Raw genomic sequence first — 7,037 nt, forward strand, 5'->3', positions numbered from 1 at the left:
ATTGTGTTAGAAATCCACCACAACCTATGATAAATTTCTATCAATCTTGATAAACAAGATTGTTATCAACCACGTAATGACAATGGAAAAGAAAAGAACGATTGAGAAAGGAAAGAAAAGAATGAGGAAGAAGAAGAATATTTTTTGCAGAGTTTTCTCTCTGCTCACAACCTATGGAAAACTTCTTTATTCACTTTGCAACTGCAAAATTCTGTGAATACAATGTTATGAGTTATATCTTCTCTCTATACAAGAATAAGGGTTACTCCCTCTATTTATAGATTTAGGTTAGTTTACTCCCTAAGCCAAACCCAAAACTATAAATGCCCAAATAGATAAAACTACTAAAATAGGCCTAAGTCAAAATCATGTGTGAAGCAACATGCTTTGACACTTGAGACACTAATACAACTTGACACACTAGGTGATTCGACACTTCCTTATGATATCATGCAACCTTCTTAGATACAAGGAATTATAATTAAACACACCACCTAATTCATTGTATCTAAGCTATCTACATTCATCATAGCTCTTAGTTTTCTAAACACTTCGACCTGCACTCCCTTTGTCATGATGTCTGCAATCTGATTCTGAGTTCTGTAGTGTTCCACATTCATATTCCCATCTACTACCTGTTATCAAATACAATGAAACCTCATTTAGATGTGCTTTCTTCGACCATTCACTATCGGATTCTTTGTTAGATTGATAGCTTACATGCTATTGATCTTCATGGTAATTGCTCCATGAATCTTCGTTGTTATCTCTTTGACCAAATTCACGATCCACGTTGCTTGACATGCACAAAGGGAAGCAACTATGTATTCTGCTTCGCACGATGATAATGTCACTACTAGCTCCTTTCTAGAACTCCAAGCAACTGGTGCACCACCTAGCATAAACACATAGCCATCTGTGGGTTTTCGATCGTCAATATCACTACACCAACTTGAGTCGGTGTATTCCACTAGTTTGCATTCTTTTCCTTCAACACCTGCAGGAAACAAAATTCCATTGTCGAGAGTTCCTTTCGGATACCTTAGTATCCTTTTCGTCGCTGCTAGATGTGATACCTTTGGCTTCTACATGAATCTACTCACCATACCTACATTGTATGCTAAGTAATACCTTATGTGACAAAGGTATCGAGGTGACCCAATAATTCTTATATATTGGGTTGGGTCAACATCATCTTCATCTTAATATTTCGACAGTTGTAATCTAGGATCAGCTGAAGTCGAAGTTGGTTTGTAGTTTTGCATCTCAAATCTCTTGAGTATTTCACCTGCATACCTTCTTTTATGCATCGTCAAATCTCTACCACTCTTGTAGAATTAGATGCCAATGAAATATGAAATGTCACCCAGATCTGACATTTCAAATTCCTTATTAAGATCACCTTTGAAGTCTTCGATCTCCTTCGTGCAGCTACCTGTTATCAACAAGTCATTGACATAGAGACATAGTATAAGCAATTCACTCTTGTTTCTTCTTACATATACTCCATGTTCAGTTGTGCACTTCAAAAATTCCTTATCCCTTAGAAAGTCGTATATCTTCTTGTTCCAAGCTCTTGGAGTTTATTTAAGTTTGTACAGGGCTTTATGTGGCCTGTACACCATTTTTTCTTTGCATTGTTTCACAAACCCAGCTGATTGTGCAACATAAACTTCTTCTTCTAAGGGGACATTCAGGAATGCACATTTCACGTCCATCTAACATATCTTCCAGTTATTCATGTTTGATAGACCAACAACCAACCTGATTGTTTCGATCCTAGCAATAGGTGTAAAAACTTCGTCAAAGTTGATTCCTTCTTTCTGAAGAAATCCATTTGCCACAAGTCTCACCTTGTGTCGAGACACTTCACATTTAGGATTCAACTTCACCTTGTATACCCACTTCACATCGATTTACTTCTTGTCTTGGGGCAATTCGACAAGTGGCCAAGTGTTATTGACTTTTATTGACTTCAGTTCTTTGTTCATTGCTTTAACCCACTTCGAATCTTTTAATGCCTTAGCTACATTAACTGGTTCGACATCTGCGTAGAAAGCACTGTGTACCAACTCACATTCATTTACCACAGCATCTGATGTAATAACATATTCTTGCAACCTTGCAGGCATGTGTCTTATTCTTTGAGGTCTTCTTGGGCCTGCTTCACCTCTGCCTTCTTGTCGAACTTCTCTTTCGACTTCACTAGCTGGTTCATCACATAAGATTCTCACTGAATCCTTCTTAACATTATCAGTCCAATCTCATTCCTTAAGCTCATCTATGATCATGTCCCCGATGATCACCATTTGCTTATTCACTGGGTCGAACAACTTGTGTCCTCCAGTCAAATGATATCCTATCAGGATCATCTGACTCGACTTGTCATCAAGTTTGCTTCTCAATTGATATGGCATATGTCTATGTGTTATAGATCCAAACACCTTCAGATGACTCAAGCTAGGCTTGACACCAGACCAACATTCTTTTGGCGTGATTCCTTCTAGCTTCTTCGTGGGACATCTGTTCAGGATATATGTTACAGTCGACACAGCTTCTCCCCATAATCCTATGCGTAGATGCTTGCCTTTCAACATACTTCTCATCATATTCATGATGGTTCTATTCTTCCTTTCAGCGACTTCATTCTACTATGGATTGTATAGTGGCACCACCTCATGCACAATCCTTTCTTTCACACATAATGCACAATCCTTTCTTCCTTTGTCTTTCCTTTCTTTTGTTGATTGCGCCTGCAAAGCCATATAACTCTTCGACTTTCCTACAGCTCTTTCAGCCATTCTTTGTTCATGAGATTCAAGCGTCCCTTGAAGCTTTTCCTTTGTCAGGTTTGACAAATCTTTTGACTCTTCTATGACTACTACCACGTGGTCGAACTTTGGAGCCAACAACTTCAACATATTTCTAACAAGAGATCTTGATGTCAATATTTTTCCACATACTTTGGTTTGATTCACCAGTTTTGTAACCTTAGTGAAGAAATCAAGTATGTTTTCATTATCTTCCATCTGAAGTAATTCATACATCCTTTTGTGAGTTTGTAACCTCACATCTTTCACCTTCTCCCCGCCTCCAAACGACTTCTCCAGAATTTCTCATGCTTCTTTCACTGACTTTACATCACTAACATTTTCAAAGTTATCTGGATCAACATATTGGTGGATCATAAAGAGAGCTTTATAATATTTCTTTTTCAATTCTTTATGTGCAACCCTTTCTTGATTCGTCATGTTTTCTGCAAGCGTTGTTACTCATTCTTTCACAAGATTCTAAAGATCTTTGATAACAGAACACAATCTTTTTTTGCTTGCACAAATTCTCATAATTATTGTTCTGGAGAATCGGAAGTTTCGTTGAAAAATGTCTGTTTGGATGATTCATTGACATCATGATTTTCTTCCCACGAATGGCTTAAACTAGAGCTCTTGATATCTGTTGAAAATCCACCACAACCTATGGTGAATTTCTATCAATCTTGATGAACAAGATTGTTATCAACCACACAATGACAATGAAAAAGAAAAGAACGATTGAGAAAGAAAAGAAAAGAACGAGGAAGAAGAAGAATATTTTCTACAAAGTTTTCTCTTTGTCCACAACTTGTGGAAAACTTCTTTATTCACTTTGCAACTGCAAAATTCTGTGAATACAATGTTATGAGTTCTATCTTCTCTTTATACAAGAATAATGGTTACTCCATCTATTTATAGATTTAGGTTAGCTTACTCCCTTAGCCAGAGCCCAAAACTATAAAAACCAAAAATAGATAACACTACTAAAATAGATTTAAGTCAAAATCCTGTGTTAAGCAATATGCTTCGACACTTCGACACACTAATATAACTCGACATACTATGTGATTCGGCACTTCCTTGTTTTCGAACAATCTACTTCAACACAAGAAATTACAATTGAACATAATGTTTTATATGAAGACTATATTTCTTAAAAAAAAGATAATATCTAAATACGAAATATGTTTTAAAATAATGTGGTCAAAACCATGTTTTTTTCTATAAAGGCAAAATAATATGTATAATATAAGATAAAAAGTTTAACAAAACTATAAATAAGACGATTGATACGAGATATATATAAAAAGTCACATTAGTAAAATTAAATATACAAAATAGAAGAAAAAAATGTTCTTAGAGTTTAAAAATACAAACAAGCCACATCAAAGTCATGCTAATTTGTTTATGAACATGTTTATATTTTTATTTTATTTTATTATTTGTTTGACTGAAGGATAATATACTTTTATTTAAAAAAATCACACGTATCTCATCCAAATCCAAGATGGCTGAAGGTAACATTTAATTATATTATTATGCAGATTCAGTAATCTTGTTCCTATCACTATCAATACATTTTCATTTATATTTTTTTATTACAAGAATTTGACAGAAGTATAAATCAATACATACTTACTCCTTTTTAAAACTTATTCTCGTATTTAGATATTGTCTTCTTTTTTTTAAGAAATATAGAGTCCATTTGTTTAGATTTTTTTTTTCTTTAAATAATTTTTATAGTATAATATATTTTAATTAAAATTTTTTATAAAGAATTCTTTTAATAAAAATATCAAATAACAATTTGATTTTGAATAGTTATTCTTAAAATGTTATTTTAAATATTTTATCTTTTTATCGGATTTGTTTTTGGATATCAAAATTTTTAAAAATCAATTAATTTTGAAGTTATTTTAGATAGATTTTCATAAAAATCATTTTTGAAATAGGATTTTGACTATACTTTGGTCTTTAATATTTTAAAAAATATTTTTGTAAAATCCATTTCCAAAAATACAAAGAATAAATTCATTTTTTTAAAGTTAAAACAAACTAACGTATAGTCTTCATATAAAACAATATACACATGAAATTATTTTTTTAAATAAATTTCATTAATGTTGTACCAAATTACGGTATTCATAAATTCTTTATTTGTCTTAGCATGTGTTTGGAAAATTTCAACATGTTATCTATTTTATTTATTTTTTAATTCTGATGATGTATATTTATTATTTTTGTTCTCTAATAAAATCAGAGTTGATCGCTAGTAAGGATATAAAATTTGCTATGGTGGTTCTGAGCTTTTGCTGCAATAGAGAGGAAGTTGACCTACAAGGTTAACACTCAAACACTCAAGTTATTATGAGAGTGAAAAGCGATATGAGAATGAGAATGGATTTGAATACTTTAGAAATAGTGTGACTTCCTTCTTAAATAAGAGAAACGATTGGCAACTGAACATATGCGGTGAGGTGTGAATTACGGTCAACTGTCATGTTGATATGGACAGTTAGTTAGGTGCTTGGGTGGGAATTGCCTGTTTAGTGGTGGAAAATGGTCTACATATTATGTACTTAATGTTCCGTTGCTTTGTTATTGGTCCTTCTTCTGTGGGTCATATGGGCGACTCAAAATAGTTCCCCATAAGCCACTGCTTCTACTTTGTAGGACGAGGGTTTGTGACACATACTCTTATTTGGTCATGAAATTCATGGACGTGGAAGTTTTTGATGGGACGTTGTTGCTCTAGAGGATAGGTGTTAGAAAATGCCTTTCTTATAAGAGGTATCCTTTAGTTGGGAACGATTGGCTCTTCTACCTATGCTAGTTGGTGATAATGTTTCCTCTCCTTTAGAACATTTAAGTGTTTTTGAACATTTATTTAGAGATCTCAGTCGTTAGTAGTTTGCAGGGGATCATACAACCTTAATGAGCGAATAGGGTTTAAAAAGTCCTTGAAGTGTCATGTTCACATTTTCTGCTATAGGCGACCTGCAACAGAGTTCTTTTTGTTTCCTTTGTCTATTTTCTCTATGAGGGCTCTTGTTGTAGTATTTGATCAAGTTCATACAATTTTTTTCATTGATATTAGTGTTGCATGTTTCATTGCTCCTTCTTCTGATTCAAAGTTTAACATTTTTCTTTTGCCCATGTTTCCTTTTTCTATGGTTTCGGTCTCTTACCTTCTTTCCTAGGAAATTTATTCTATTATTGGTGTTTTCTTCCAAAGGCAATAATGTCCGAGCTTGCTTGCTTTCCATATTTTACATGAATTAGTTTTTATAAGATTTTTAATCATGGATTTGTTTTGTAAGTACTCGAGGCAAGGTCGCCTCTTGACAGAGGGATGTGATCCTGTGTTTACAAGGAGGGAGACCTATCTCATGAAGAGTTATAATTGAAGAACCAATTGATGGCCTTTTGTAAGGATCTTTCCTATGTTGGTGGCATCGTCCCACCTGACGCGACATCAAGAAAATGACTGAAAATGTACATCCATGCCACTAGTTGTACCTTGGGGATGACTATTTTTAGTAAGTGACATTAAAATCTTATTTTACTCGATCGTTTACATGAATTACTTTTCCTATGAAGTCTCTCTTACTGGTTGCTCATATGCGATGAAGAATGAGAAAGAAATGAACTAGCTCAGGAGGGTGGTTGTCTAGTAGGGAAACTTCTACCCTGGGTACACGTGTTGGTACACCTTTTGGTTAGATTGTCCGCCATGTTATTCATACTACTTATCCATCTATTCTAATGGAAGTATGGGTCTCCCCTGACCAGACTGTGGTAAATGAAGTCTTACGCCCTCCACATCATGAGGGCGAGGAAGGATTGGTTCCCATCACGAAAATAGAAGAACTTTGGGTTGAAAAACCATCTAGGAAACATCCTTGAATAATGTCTGCAGGAGGGAGAGATTCTGCTCGAGTGGAGTCTCTTTACGTGTTGATATCCCTTCTTGGCCCGAGGAACGGTAGGGAGTTCTAGTCCTTAATTTTTGATGAAGAATACACTTACTTCTCAAGTTTATTCGAGGACTCCCAGTAGGGAGAAATGGAAGAGTTGGATTATCACCTCTGTCGTGCATCAATTATCTTGGATTTCGGGGCTACCGGGGGAGTGAAATTTGTTTGTCAGACCATTTTTTACAAGAGAGGGAGATTCTTAGAGAACGAGTTGATGCCTTCATTATTGAGAGAAATCCCTATTAGG

The sequence above is a fragment of the Lathyrus oleraceus genome, chromosome 3, assembly GCF_024323335.1.
Source record: "Lathyrus oleraceus cultivar Zhongwan6 chromosome 3, CAAS_Psat_ZW6_1.0, whole genome shotgun sequence".
NCBI classification, from domain to species: domain Eukaryota; kingdom Viridiplantae; phylum Streptophyta; class Magnoliopsida; order Fabales; family Fabaceae; genus Lathyrus; species Lathyrus oleraceus.